General features: G+C 35.3%; 1 pseudogene; it reads right to left on the bottom strand.

The window, feature by feature from the left end:
• The window catches only part of LOC120150900, a 56,971-nt pseudogene that overhangs the window by 12,256 nt on the left and 28,035 nt on the right, over positions 1-16,680 (bottom strand).

Here is a 16,680-nt window from a genome sequence, read left to right as displayed (position 1 = left end):
AAACTAGTAGTTTAAGAATGCATGGCACGATTAACTCTTTATAGAGTTCAGAAAGCTACAGCTTAACAAGAGACGAATCTTGTCCTTAATGATTGAGTTTTGGAGAAAAATAAGAAAGTTACAACTTAACAAGAGACAAGACAAATCTTATCCTAAATGATTGTGTTTTTGGATAAAAATACAACAAGACTTAAAAGTTTTATATAATAACCTTACATCGCTAAGATTTTGCTTCAGTTAATTAATTCTAGAGCAAACTTTGCGGATTTCACCAGCAGTTCCCGTTTTCATTTCGACGTTGCTCATCTTCACCATGGATTTTCCGAATTCCACGTTGAAGGTCAAGCCGAGCAAGCCTCTGACGCCCAAGAAACGTTGTACAAACGTCTTGGTGGAATCGTCAGTCCATAATCTCTGATCGGATTCGAGTATTCCCTAGCCGTCCCTCAAGTTTGCAAAGTACGAATTGTCGAATCTATTGGCGCTGCCAGTGTCGAGCCCGATCCTTCGTGACCCGTCGCCGTTCTGAGGGCAAAGCTCTTGAAGCTGGGAGACGAATGCGGGATTGATCAAAGGATCGGGTCCGGTTGATGTAAAGTTGTACAGCCTATAACTGAAGAATTGGCTAGCACTGGTTCCTACCGTGTGTGTCCTGCAGTTTGATACTTGAAGTGTAAGTTATGTATAACAGGGAGGAGTGAAAAATCAGATTCTAAAATATAAGAAAAAAAAGAGAGGACTAAGGTTTAAATAAGTGTGACAAGATCTTGAGTGTTCAGACTCTCAAGATCTTATCACACTTACAAGGGTTTATATAGTTGTTCGGAACAATTGCTTACCGACAAGGGTGACAAGATCTTGAGTGTTGAGACCCTTGTCTAAAAATTTTCTCTTTTGTACATCGACGGTATCATGGAAGCCCGACAAATTGCCGGTGTCAGATGCCCGTGAAATTGTTCCGTCTCGATGCCTCATAGGCACTGCCCAACTAGCACCACCGGTCTGCGTACATTGTTAGCAATAATCGTTAATGACTCGAAACCGAAACAACTTTATCACGTATTTATATCCAAATGAATCATAAAAAATTTTACCATAACTACAGAATCACGAGCTGCGAGAGCAAGGATATCTGTAACATCCTCAATACCGGGTTAGTGACCAAATTGTAAAGTTTCAGAATTTGGTGACTAAAGTATAAGAATGAAATAGTTCAATGATTATTGGATATATATATGATGAAGGTTATTTAGTAATTATTAAAGGAAATTAAGGGTTAAATGGTCATTTGACCAAAAGATTTTTATATTTCTTTTAAAGGTAATATAAACGTGGGAAATGTGAGAAACATCCAGAGTTCTCTTCTCCTTTCTTCTTCTTCATACGTGGGAGAGCAAGGCAAAGGTAAGTTTAATTTCAGTTGGTTAATTCTTGAGTTTTAAGCTTAGTTTTGATTCTTTGGGTATTAAATAAGCTTAAGGAAAGCTTATATGGGATTTAAACAATAAGATAAAGGAATTATGAAGGAATTTGCAATATGAGTTTTAAGATGAAATTTTGATATGGTATGGTTGTTGAGTTTTATGGATGAATTTGACTTGTCATCAATCTAATTAAGAAGTATGAAGTGTTAGAATTGGAATTAGAACACATTGAAAATTTGGTATGATTCTTGAATCTCATATGGAAGATAGGATTTTGAGGTTTAAGATGAAATAAATGAATATAGATTGGTTTAAGTATGTGTACTAGAGTTAAGAATGAAAAAGGGGATGATATATGAAGTGTTTGAGAGGAAATGAAGTAATTTTCGGGTTGAAAATATGATTTCTGGGCAAGGGGAATCGATACCCATTCAAGGGGAACCGATACCCCTTCAAACGAACAAAATTTCCAGAATGTCATGAGGGAATCGATACCCCCTTAGTAGGGAACCGATCGATTCCCCCTAAAGGAAAAATGGGAATATTGGTTTAATAAGTTCGTTTAAGTTGCTAGTATCCAATTACAAGGTGTAGGTATCTAATAATTGCCTCAAAATGTACATTTATGTAGATTCTGCGCGTAAAGCAATTCCGGAACATTTGCAAGTAAGATCGATCAAGGGAAGATAAGAGATTGGAATGGACTAGTGAGGCAAGGTGAGTGCATACTAGTGATATGTAGTGTTTAATGAAAATAAGACTTGCGATGAGTCTATTTCCTAGAGTAATATGCATGAAGTCATGGACATGATTATGTGTGGTTATAATTATATGCGATTATCTGTATTACATTGATTGTATTATGCATGACTAAAGATAATGATTGCTGTATATTCTATATGATGTATGTAAGACTTTAATATGTAATAATGGAAGAACATGAGATAAGTTTATATGATAGAGTCATAAGAAATGAAATGAACGAGACATAATAATCAAGTATAATTTATATGATAAGTGATTATACGAGAAATGTTAGGAGACTCTAAGAGAATAGTATGAATTCGAGGGCATAATAAGGATACAAAAGTAATATAGGGAAGATTGATAAATTAAAGGAAACTATGGTTTATGTATTATAGTGAAGAGCTACAAAGTTTATTAAAGATATTGGGAAGTCATGAGAAATGGAACTAAATAATAGATGGTTTATGTGAGTGGAAAAGGAAAATGATATAAATAAATGGAAATTATTTATAAGATAGCATGAGACTAATTGAACATGTAATATAAACTTTATAAAGGAGTAATTGGGTAAAATCATTATATGATACAATTATAGAGTATTACTATACAAATTATATTAAATATGATATATGAGAATATGAGTAAGTTTATAGGATATTGATAGGACATATAAGAATATTTAATGTATGCTGCTATGAAAAAGGGAATACAAAGAAATGGAGCATAAGGTAGATAATATGATATCAGTTATTATAATCTATATGATATATGTCATCAGGTATATGAAAGGACTCTGAAAATTGATATAAGCTACGTGAAAGTGTTCTAGGTGTTCTATATGTATGAAGTATATGATCTTATGTGAACAAGATATGATATGTTTACATGAATAAATGTGATTGGGTGAGAAATGATAGAAATATGAAAACATGATATATGTGACATGTGAATTATATGGAAATGATCTACGTAAGTGAACTATGTGACTATGTGATAATATGAAAAGAAGCTATGTGATACGTGATATGTGAAAGTGAATTACAAGTTTTATGTGAATATTTGAAATGAAATAAATGATAACGCCCATGTTATGTGTCATGAGCTAGGGGTATAGTTGGCATGCCAAGTCGAGGGTCTACACGGTCCTTCGGGACATATGTATATTCTTTGGAACATGTGTGAAGTCTTGAAAGACACATACTTGATCCCTAGTTATGTATATGATTCTTAAGGAATAATGTGGTCCTTATGGATTATTATACTACGGTGCAATTCTACGCGGTCCTTCGGGATATATATATATTCTGTGGAACATGTGAAGTCTTGAAGACACATACTTGATCCCTAGTATATGTATATGATTCTTAAGGAATAATATGTGGTCCTTATGGACATTATTATATGCACTACGGTGCAATTCTACGCGGCACTTCGGTGCAATTATACGAGCTGTGGTGACACATTAGTGCACAACCTCTATAGACTCACATATCGATAGTTCTCACATATGTACATGGGCTAATCCAGAGATATGAACAAATATATAGTGGTATAAATGTTATGAAATGATATGATGTTGTGTGTATAGTGTTTGATTGAAAAGGTTACCATAAAAGTATGTGATTACATGATAAACTGTTAATGATGAATATGTGTATGTATGTATTTACTGTAATTAATCTGATATATTTTATATGATACGAGAATGCATGGAATTGGTATAACATGATAGAACAGAACATGCATATTGATATGTTATAAAGTGCATAAGTTGTTATGCCTCTAATCTTCGACTTAGCGTGTGATTGTTCACACGTAGGTTTCGAGAAGAGTAAAGAGTAATGCGGAGCAAGACATGTCAGTTTTCCTACCAAATGTCAGATCAGAAATATAGGTACTGTATATAGAGTGTAGTTGGCATGTAGTCTAAAGATATAATTGTATGAACTCTGATATATTTTGTAAACGTTTTGAATAAGTTAAATGTTATCAAAGTTTTTTTTTAAATTACTCACTATTTACGAATAAATGTTTGAAAAGTCAATGTGACACTCGGACTCGTATCCGGGTCGGGTACGAGTTGGGGGTGTTATATTTAATGGTATCAGAGCTATGGTTTAGCCGATTCTCGACATAAACCGAAGTCCAAAGTGTCATAAAAGGTGTACATGCCCAACATAGATTGAAAAAAAAATCTGATCTGATAGTGTAAGTGTCTTGCTAATAGAATATAATTTAATACAGTAGAAATCCGATCGTGATAATTTCGAAGTAAGTGAAGGTGATATTCCTGATTGTGATATATTCACCTGCCCTGGCCAGGCAGGATGAAGCGGACACCTCAGGAAATGCCTAGATCAAAGTTGATTTCAGAAAGAAATCATATCTGAATAATGATAGAAGTTTTCATCGTTTGGAATCGGGAAAACGATATAGAGTAGTTTTGTTATTATATGGATAAGATAGAATATGGTGAACAGGTGTCACCATAAGAAGGTTAAAAAGATCTAAGGACGTATGATACGTATAGAAACTCAAGGATAAGTGCATCAGTGACAAGTGTAAGATGTATAAAGTCAGAGCTTATGAGTTTGAAACGAAGTGATAGTATTGCGCAAAACAGAGTAGTTTATGAAAGGGTTTGCAGTTAAGATGGAAAGAGTTAGCATTGGCTAACTAGAGTATGTGATAAAAATGTACTGGAATTATAAGATTATAAGATTGTCAGGATATGATAACCAGATCTGCAATGGTCTGGATATAGTTGCATATTTGGATCATAGTAATGTGGGTATAGTAAAGGAAAAGGAAGTAAGAATTTGTATATTTAAGTAAAGCTGAGATAATTCTGAGCAGATAGCTATGATGTAGAAACAGAGATAAGTATTTGCATGGAACCTTCAGAAGGAAAATACAAGTATAAGAAATGATAAAGAATGAAGTTATGTATAAGAAATGGGTTACAGAGTAATGAGGATGAATGAAGATTGGTACATAAGATGAGTATAAGTGATAAGACAAGAGTATGTGAACATGAAAGGAATATATAATTTATGTATAAGGAATAAGGAATAAAGAAATGAAAGGGATTGATTTAAAAGAATCAGATACGATAAATATGGAAGTACAGAGGACAATTTTGATATAGAAATAAGACAAGTGTGCAAGGTGATGTGAAAATATGTTTGACTCCTTAAAGTATAGTTTAATCACATTGAAGAAGATTTAAAGTTGTGTTTTGGTCAAATGATGACGAAATACAAGTTGGTATGGTTATAAGGTAATTAGAGAGTTATGAAGAAATAGATGGATTTATGATATAGAGATGGATGTTACTGTCAACGTGATGAGGACATTATATTGAATTTAGAAAGGTCAAAGGAAAGATGCATAATCGAATAGAGAAAAGACAACAATGGATTGGTATTACTGGTTATTGTTTATATGATAAGCAACAGAGGATGAATGTATAAACGAAAAATAGTCGGAAAACTAAAGGATTAAAAAGTAAGTTTCTGATGATGACAAGAATAAGTCAGGGAAGCAACATAAGAACATTAGAAGATATGTTCTTATTAAGATGTGCAGTGAAAATTCGAGACGAATTTCTTATAAGGAGGGGAGATTTGTAACATCCTCAATACCAGTTAGTGACCAAATTGTAAAGTTTCAGAATTTGGTGACTAAAGTATAAGAATGAAATAGTTCAATGATTATTGGATATATATATGATGAAGGTTATTTAGTAATTTAAAAGAAATTAAGGGTTAAATGGTCATTTGACCAGAAAGATTTTTATATCCTTTTAAAGGTAATATAAACGTGGGAAATGTGAGAAACATCCAGAGTTCTCTTCTCCTTTCTTCTTCTTCATACGTGGGAGAGTAAGGCAAAGGTAAGTTTAATTTCAGTTGGTTAATTCTTGAGTTTTAAGCTTAGTTTTGATTCTTTGGGTATTAAATAAGCTTAAGGAAAGCTTATATGGGATTTAAACAATAAATAAAGGAATTATGAAGGAATTTGCAATATGAGTTTTAAGATGAAATTTTGATATGGTATGGTTGTTGAAGTTTTATGGATGAATTTGACTTGTCATCAATCTAATTAAGAAGTATGAAGTGTTAGAATTGGAATTAGAACACATTGAAAAATTTGGTATGATTCTTGAATCTCATATGGAAGATAGGATTTTGAGGTTTAAGATGAAATAAATGAATATAGATTGGTTTAAGTATGTGTACTAGAGTTAAGAATGAAAAAGGGGATGATATATGAAGTGTTTGAGAGGAAATGAAGTAATTTGGGGTTGTGAAAATATGATTTCTGGGCAAGGGGAATCGATACCCATTCAAGGGGAACCGATACCCCTTCAAACGAACAAAATTTCCAGAATGTCATGAGGGAATCGATACGCCCTTAGTAGGGAACCGATCGATTCCCCCTAAAGGAAATGGAATATTGGTTTAATAAGTTCGTTTAAGTTGCTAGTATCCAATACAAGGTGTAGATATCTATAATTGCCTTAAAATGTACATTTATATAGATTCTGCGCGTAAAGCAATTCCGGAACATTTGGCAAGTAAGATCGATCAAGGGAAGATAGAGATTGGAATGGACTAGTGAGGCAAGGTGAGTGCATACTAGTGATATGTAGTGTTTAATGGAAATAAGACTTGCGATGAGTCTGTTCCTAGAGTAATATGCATGAAGTCATGGACATGATTATGTGTGGTTATAATTATATGTGATTATCTGTATTACATTGATTGTATGTAGCATGACTAAAGATAATGATATGCTTTGTATATGCTATATGATGTATTTAAGACTTAATATGTAATAATGGAAGAACATGAGATAAGTTATATGATAGAGTCAGAAGAAATGAAATAAACATGAGAGAATAAGATAATCAAGTATAAGTTATATGATATGGTATAAGTGATTATACGAGAAATGTTAGGAGACTCAAGAGATATTATGAATTCGAGGGCAAATAAGGATACATAAGTAATATGGGAAGATTGATAAATTAAAGGAAACTATGGTTTATGTATTATAGTGAAGAGCTACAAAGTTTATTAAAGAGTATTGGGAAGTCATGAAATGAAACTAAATAAATAGATGGTTTATGTGAGTGGAAAAGGAAAATGATATAAATAAATGAAAATTATTTATAAGATAGCATGAGCTAATTGAACATGTAATATAAACTTTATAAAGGAGTAATTGGGTAAAATCATTATATGATACAATTATAGAGTATTACTATACAAATTATATTAAAATATGATATATGAATATGAGTAAGTTTTATAGGATATTGATAGGACATATAAGAATATTTAATATATGCTGCTATGAAAAAGGGAATACAAAGAAATGGAGCATAAGGTAGATATAATATGATATCAGTTATTATATCTATATGATATATGTCATCAGGTAATATAAAGGACTCTGAAAATTGATATAAGCTATGTGAAAGTGTTCTAGGTGTTTCTATATGTTATATGAAGTATATGATCTTATGTGAACAAGATATGATAAGTATGTTTACATGAATAAATGTGATTGGGTGAGAATGATAGAAATTATATGAAAACATGATATGTGACATGTGAATTATATGGAAATGATCTACGTGTAAGTGAACTATGTGACTATGTGATAATATGAAAAGAAGCTATGTTATACGTGATATGTGAAAGTGAATTACAAGTTTATGTGAATATTTGAAATGAAATAAATGATAACGCCCATGTTATGTGTCATGAGAGCTAGGGGTATAGTTGGCATGCCAAGAGTCGAGGGTCTACGCGGTCCTTCGGGACATATGTATATTCTTTGGAACATGTGTGAAGTCTTGAAAGACACATACTTGATCCCTAGTATATGTATATGATTCTTAAAGAATAATATGTGGTCCTTATGGACATTATTATATGGCACTACGGTGCAATTCTATGCGGTCCTTCGGGATATATATATATTCTGTGGAACATGTGTGAAGTCTTGAAAGACACATACTTGATCCCTAGTATATGTATATGATTCTTAAGGAATAATATGTGGTCCTTATGGACATTATTATATGGCACTACGGTGCAATTCTACGTGGCACTTCGGTGCAATTATACGAGCTGTGGTGACAGCATTAGTGCACAACCTCTATAGACTCACATATCGATAGTTCTCACATATGTACATGGGCTAATCCAGAGATATGAACAAATATATGTTAGTGGTATGATAAATGTTATAGAAATGATATGATGTTGTGTGTGTATAGTGTTTGATTGAAAAGGTTAACCATAAAAGTATGTGATTACATGATAAACTGTTAATGATGAATTATGTGTATGTATGTATTTACTGTAATTAATCTGATATGATTTTATATGATACGAAGAATGCATGGAATTGGTAAAACATGATAGAACAGAACATGCATGTATTGATATATGTTATAAAGTGCATTATAAGTTATTATGCCTCACTAAGTCTTCGACTTAGCGTGTGATTGTTTCGCACGTAGGTTTCGAGAAGAGTAAAGAGTAATGCGGAGCAAGACAGGTCAGTTTTCCTTACCAAATGTCAGATCATAAAATATAGGTACTGTATATAGAGTGTAGTTGGCATGTAGTCTAAAGATATAAATTGTATGAACTCTGATATATTTTGTAAACGTTTTGAATAAGTTAAATGTTATCAAAGTTTTTTTAAATTACTCACTATTTTATACGAATAAATGATTGAAAAGTCAATGTGACACTTCGGACTCGTATCCGGGTCGGATACGAGTTGGGGGTGTTACAATATCGGCACACGAAACAACTCCAGGGCATCTAGATTCAAGTTGAGTCTTGGTATCATCAATGACTTCATACCCCCTTAATGTTGAGATATGTAGATAGCATGTGCACAACTAAAGAAACTTCATTCACTTCTTTATAATGACCGAGTACAAGGCATATATATAACTCTACAACCACTAGCTTACATTATGGTATAACCAAATAACTGCCTCAACAAACTCTTCTAGAACCAATACTCTAAGTACACAGCTAATACACAGCTGATTCTTCTAGGCTCAACATTCTAGAATACTTCAATATTCTCCCTAATCTTTCTTTTCTCAACTTCACCAATCGAGAAAACCCCAAGCTTCTGCCTAAACCGAGCAAAATAATCCTTTGTTAATGCCCTTGTCAACCCATCTGCTACCTGGTGTTTAGAAGGAACATAATTCACTTGAAGTTTTCCTGCAACAACACGTTCTCTGACAAAATGAACATCTAACTCCACGTGCTTGGTTTTGGAGTAATATACAGGGTTGGCTCTCATGGCAATGTCACTAGTGTTATCACTCCAAACCACTGATGTAGCTTGAACTTGAATATTCATATCATTTAGCAACGCTTGAAGCCAAACAACATCAGATGTAGCATCAACTGAACTTCTGTATTCAGCCTCTATGGTGGATCGAGATACTGCCTTCTGCTTATTTGAGTTCCACTGAATCAAACTGCCACCAAGAAACACACAAGTTCTATAGATCGACCTTCTGTCATCGATGCTACCCCCAGTCAGCAATAGCAAATGCCATAAGCTGGAGTGATGATAACTCCGTAAAAAGACTTAATTTCTAGTCTTTTCACTTAAGTTATTGCTCGTCTAAACAAAGTATGCACTGCATTTTTAGTTGCATATTGGTTATATTAGCTTGTGGTGGATAACTTTTGCCTAGGCAAGATTTATTTGGCTTAACTGATGCTGCTGAGGAGAAGGGGTTGTTTGAGTTGTGTTTATGCAGGAATTCTACAGAGGAAAAACATTTCAGTCGTGACAAAGAAAAGTTACAAAGGCCAATGGAGCAGATGAGAACGTGAGGAGCATATTTATCTCACCAAGGCAAGATTTATCTGAAGAAGTCTGAAGCAGATGTGGCGAAACCGCCTATGCCACTTGCCAACTGGATGACCTACTTCACGTGCAAGAAAGCCTTGAATATACTGACAGCCGCCAGCCGCCTTTCTTTTTTAAGTTTGGGAAATTAATAACGACTAATTAAGGAAACTCCAAAAGCATGCAAAGCCCTAGGAGATTCTCCTTATAATTACCAACCGTAGCCACAAAAAGGGAGGCAAGGAAGAAGAAAGAAGAGCTTTACCTTAGGCGAGTGCAAGCAACTGCAGTGCTTTCCCTCCGTTTACCCCCAGTCTTCCTTGGTGTCCTCCATAGACAGAGCCCCCGGTTTTGGGAGTCGTTCTTCCTTTGTTCTTAAACTCTTATTTTATTTGGGGTTTTATTAAACAATTTAATCTTGGATGATCTTTGATAACACCATGAATGCTTTATTCGGTGTTAAACTTTATTTTTCCTGGATAATATTTTATGTTTATGAATGATGAATTATATTTTGCTTATGACTGTTTTGCTCATAGTTTAAATATTTTGCCTTAACACTTTAAGAGCATCGAGAGATCGCCTGGGGTTTCTGTAGAACATGTCTCGGCATTGTAAGAGCATCGAGAGATAGCCTTTTGTCTAGAAAGTGATTCTTGAATTCGAGAGAATTAAGAGAGATCAACGTGAGCAAAGGAATGAATCCGGGATGGTGAAATTCTAACTTGTCTACCTTAGAGATAAGGAGTGAGTTTCAAATGACTAAAAGGGATAAACGCTAGAGTAGGTTAAGACAACGTCTATAGTTAACGCCGAGAGGTATTGCCATAGCAACCGTCTAAGAATACCTAGTGATCCTGTCGGGCAGTTTAGTGAATAATAATAATTCATTCTAGGCTTAAAATAATTGTTTCTGAGACAATAATTTAGCATAAGTGCTCTGTGAAACGTCTGAATATGTGAGATTGTTTGCATTATATTTTACCCAATACTTGTTTTGTTTTGTTCTATCCATCTGCATATTTCCTTTGTCTCGACCACACTTGTCTGAATCATTATTCTTAGCTCTTTAATATTAGTTTTCAACCTTAATACTTAGTATGATTAGTTTGTGGCATTAGTTCTAGTTATGGTGGAAAGATATTTCTAATCCAATCCCTATGGAGATGATACTCACTACTATATTATTTGCATCGATTGTGTATACTTGCACAGATTTACTTGCCTTAGCATATACATTTACAAGCGATCAAGTTTTTGGCGCCGTTGTCGGGGATTGACAATTGGCGATATTTTTTAGCCATAACAAGTTCTTTGTGTCACTTTATATTTATTTAGTCTAACGTAGTTCATTACTTTCTTTTATAGATTTATTATTGCATGACCTTGAGATTTGCTGGTAAGCCTTTGGAACCATTCGACCCCAAAGTTGAACAATCATTCAGACAAATGTTGCATTCCCAAAAACCAGAGAGCAATTAATCAAATGCAAAACGACATGGGAGATTTAGGAGACCCAGATGCAATGATCATCTCCAAGTTGCAAGACCAAGAGCGATACGAGATCACTTGAACCTAGTTCTCGATGACCTCAATCCTGGCATAGTGGCACCTGAGATACAATTAACTCATTTTGAACTTAAACTGGTGATGTTTAATATGTTGAACTCTATCAGCCAATTTGGTGGTACACCCAATGAAGATGCTAGACAGCATGTGCGTGCTTTCCTTGAAGTATGTGATTTATTCAGTCAACAAGGAGTACATGAAGATGTGCTCAAACTGAAGCTTTTTCCTTACTCCTTACGTGATAGAGCAAGAGCTTGGCTTAGCAGAGTTCCTTCCGGATCAATGGAGTCATGGGAAGATTTATGTAAAAGTTTTCTACTCCGATATAATCCGCCCAATATGAATACACAACTTCAGAACGACATTGCGAGTTTTTGCCAAATAGATGATGAATCAATGTACGAATGTTGGGATAGGTATAAAAGCCTACTTCGCAAATGTGTTAACCATGAATTTCATGATTGGACGTAAGTGGTAATGTTTTACAATGGAGTCAATGCACCAACTCGAATGTTGCTGGATGCCTCAGCAAACAACACCTTACTATACAAATCACCCGAGGAAGCTTTTGACATCCTCGATAGGATAACAAATAATGACTATCAATTTCCAAGTACAAGATTGAGAACCGACAGAAAAACCTCTGGAGCATATGAATTAGATAGAAAATATTCGGTAGTAGCCCAACTTTCTGCCATAACCAATATGCTGAAAAATTTGCAACGTTATAATGAGGTAAGATAAGTCAAGGTGACCCATAATATGTGTTTATTCTGTCAGGGCAACCATCACGAGAGTGAATGTCCTGAAAGTCATGAGTCAAAAAATTTTGTGGGCAACTACAATCGGAACCACAATAATCCCTATTCGAACACATACAATCCTGGTTGGAGATAACACCCAAACTTCTCATGGAATAATCAAGGAAGTGGAAACAATCAAGCCACAAATTACAGGCCACAACAAAATAATTCTGACCATCAGCATATTCAGAATCAACATCAACAGCCCTGATAGAACAATAAAGGTATAGCTTCTTCCTCTAACACTCATTCCAATACTAATTCCTTGGAATTATCCTTGTAGGAATTCATGGCCTCGACAAAAGATTTCATGGCATCTACAAAAACCTTGATGCACGAACATTCTGCAATAATAAAAAATCAGAGAAACTTGTTGCAAAGCTAAGCAACACTTTTGCAAAGCCATAGTTCATCTCTCAGAGCATTGGAGAATCAAGTGGGACAGATTATTGTTTATGTGTTGTGAGTACTATAAAATTATACACAAATAATGTGCAAGTATACACAATTGCTTAAGTAATAAAGTAATGAGCGAGTAAACAGGGATTGGGTGAAATTACAAAAGTCTAACCAAAGTAAAGCACTATTCGATCTATGTATAGTTAGTCTTGATATATACAAATGTCACGGCAATGTATATGTGTATACTGGTGAATGTGGATTGATGGTGTGATGGTGTAGCAAATAGAAATGCAGTGGCAAGAACAAATGTTTGGTGTTAAAAATGGTAAAATGCCAAGGCAATGAAAAGTGGTAAAGACATAAAATAAATAACAAATAAAATAAAAAGAAGATAATCCTCACGTGACAAGCTTCCAATGGAATGAATGGTAGGGATTGATCTAAGGATGCTAAACTTATCTCTCAGGTAGATTTAAGCTATCTAATCTTTACTTGCTCGACAGGGTTTTCCTAAAGTGTTCTCAAAGGAACCTAATAGAGTAGGATACCAAGGCATATGCTCTCACTCAACGATGTTGGCCAGCCTACCCTATTGATAAAGACACCCTTTTTAGTCGTTGAAATCCTATCCTAGTTTCTCCCGAGATCTAAGGGATTAGGTTATAATATTTCTAGGCCGATTCAAAGCCCCTTGAAAATACTATAACCCAATGCTTATGAGGATTTTGCCTTGTGTTTCTCCCGAATACTACAAGTATTGTTAGCTTAGGTTTCTCCCGATCACCTAACATTCATCTAAGAAATGGACACTCCCATGCCTCTTACAAGCCTAGATGGTGAAGCATTCATAAGCAAAGCAAATAAAGAACCAAAATAAACTTAAATATACCATTAAAATAAAGTTTAAACATCCATTAAACTAACCACCACCAAATAACTTAGTTCATGGTGGGGTTCGAAATATCTATAGAAAAATTCATAAAATATTCGTTCAAAACCCAAGGAAGAAGAAGGGAAAAGGAAAATAAAAATCTGATTTTTCTGCTCTATGCGTGTGCTTCTTTGTCCCCTTCTCTCCCATGAGGTGTCATATATAATAAAAAAATATCTAGGGGTAATGATGAGGTTGTTGGGTGATGTTGGGTGTAAAATACCCCTCATACCCCTAGAATCACATGTAGTGTGTGAACCTTATCCTCTAGGTGGCAGTGGTCCTCTGGCAGCTCTGGCAGGCAGTTACAGCAATCATTTCACGTGCAGAGCCAACTGTATATTTTTGTCGTTTTCTGTGCCAGAAATGCCAAGGCATTTCAATCTGCTTTAGCAACGTGTGATGTCGCGACATTACTTCCAAAAGAGTCCTTTTGCTAGCTATTTCCTGCACACCACAGACAAACTGCACCTTTCCCTCAAGTAACACCATTAAGAAATAAAATAGCACTACCACCACAAATACAACTATATGTCACTACATGATCCTAAAATGCCTAAAATGAGCTTTTAAACAAACAATAACTTAAGTGAAAAAGGCCTTAAAATTAGCATTTTTAGGAAGTTAACACACCCCCAAACTTAAGCTATTGCTTGGCCTCAAGCAATGGATAGTAATTACATAAGCAAAATGTCATGGCAATTTTCAGCAATAAGACAATAGGACAAAATTGAATTTCAACCCTTAGAAAAATAGGCTTCAACATGCTAGACATATCAAGAATTCAATTACTTTTCCCTAGGTCAAGATCCTTTGTGGTAGTGTGTGTGCGTGACTGTATCCAATCTATACTTACCAAATTTAGACAATTTCTAATCAAGTCCCCTAATTTTCGCCAAGTCATTTACTTATTCATTAAGCACATTTTTACTCCATTTTTTTCTGAACTTTTTTATATATGTTGTTACCAAGGGAGTAAGCTCATCACACCTACTCTCCCACACTCTAGGTGAAAAGGAGCATACCTTCCACCCCCAAGCTAGTTAAGTAGAGTCATCCTGTGACTACTTTCACTCACTCACATGCCTATGGCTGCCATTTATTAAAGAGAGTTCCAGGCAATGCCAAGGCATAGAGGAGTGTCCCTCTACAGCTATGCCTAAGCATTTATTCACAATTTCATATATAAGGGAGTTGTTTTTTATTTTTATTTCAAGAATAATACCATATTTCAATGCCAAAACTAACTAGTGTTATTTCATAAAAATTTTCTAAATTTTCTAAGTATAGAGAACATAAAACCGTGTAATTTTTTTCACATAGCATCAAGCCCTAGAGCGAGTTCTATCATTCTCAACAGTCATTTACATTTTAAGCCTAACAAAATCATCATCATCGAGTATCCTCAAAATATTCTATCTAATTATCCTACCATTTACTGATGTCATGGCATAATATTATGCTAATGCTATCATGCATATGACCTACCAAGAACAATACCTCCCCCAAACTTAAGGGAAGCATTGTCCTCAATGCTTTAAGAGAACAAAACTAAATATAAACTAAATGCCATGCAATGAAATGTAACTAAATGAAAGTGGATGCAAGTGAGGTACCTCAATGTTTACGTAGTGGTGTTGCCTTAGAAGTGCTAGCAGCTCCTCGTCGGGTGCGCTTGCGTATTGGTGCTAGGTTGGACTCCGAAGAACTGAAGTGACGCCTAATGCGTCCATCCGTGGTCTTGGTGCGTCAGCCACTACGTGGTGCAGGAGAAGGATCTGGTGCAGGGACGGGACTGGGTGTTTCTTCGACAGGGACAGTGGGTGGATACTCAAGAGTCTCAGAATGGTACGGATCAGGAATCGGATCATCAGTGAGAGGATCGGCTGCATCTTGGTCGGGCTCTAGAGATGCCTCGGCATTGAATGCCGACAGATTTCGTCTGGAAAGCTAGGGAAATTCCGTTGACCGTGGGGAATAATTTCTTGAAACATTGATTCCACCACAACATATCTATGTTTCATATATCCAAAGAAGTTACGGATGCCACAATATAAACCATACAGTCCAGCTTGAGTCTGCGACACAGCTTCCTCGAGAGCAAGTAATCTTGCCTCGGCATTTGATTGTGTAGTTCTTGTAGATTTCTCATGAACAGGGTCTTTAGACTTGGGATTTTTAATTCCCAATAGCAGTGGGAGTCTGGCCCTAGTAATGCTAGATAATCTAGGTAAAATTTCATCAAAAGTATTTTCCTCGACTTTTTTCTTAAGACATAAAGCAATAATTAAGTTAGGAAACACCAAAGCACTTGCCTTTTTACCCAAATAGTCATTAACTTGCTGAACAATAATACGACCAACATCAATAGGATGAGATACCATTATCGAGTGTAAAAGCAGTAAGTGAGAAAGTGATACCGTCGTATTGTGGGAAGTAGGCATGAGTTTATGCTTAAAGAAGTGATTCCATAACTTGGCGCGGTAAAGACGTTCACGGTTGACTGAGTATCGACTCGTTTGGCGCCCATTCCACTCGGTGTCTTCGAAGCACAAATCCTCCAGAATTCCATCGTAGGTAGTGCTATCAGCCTCTGTTTCGAACGTGGCATGCCCGTCCACTACATCCTCCAAATGAAAATACCGGTTAATAGCAGAGGGTATAAAACAAATCTTCTTACCTCGGACGAAAATGGTATGTTGGTTGGGTTTGGAAATATTTGCGTAAAACTCCTTAACCAACGAGGCATTTACCGAACCCGGATGGCGTGCAAATTTCTTCCACTTGAGCGGCGTCACGATGTCCATTACTTCGGGTCCAAAGCCACCATTGGTCTCCTCGGTAAAAATGAAACCCAACTCAAAGAAGAGTTTGCGATTCTTGAAGTTTTAGAACT

This window comes from Hibiscus syriacus, unplaced genomic scaffold (genome assembly GCF_006381635.1).
Source record: "Hibiscus syriacus cultivar Baekdansim isolate YM2019G1 unplaced genomic scaffold, ASM638163v2 tig00111027_pilon, whole genome shotgun sequence".
Classification (NCBI taxonomy): domain Eukaryota; kingdom Viridiplantae; phylum Streptophyta; class Magnoliopsida; order Malvales; family Malvaceae; genus Hibiscus; species Hibiscus syriacus.
The sequence above is the reverse complement of the archived record's forward strand: the minus strand, read 5'-3'. Positions and strand labels throughout refer to the sequence as shown.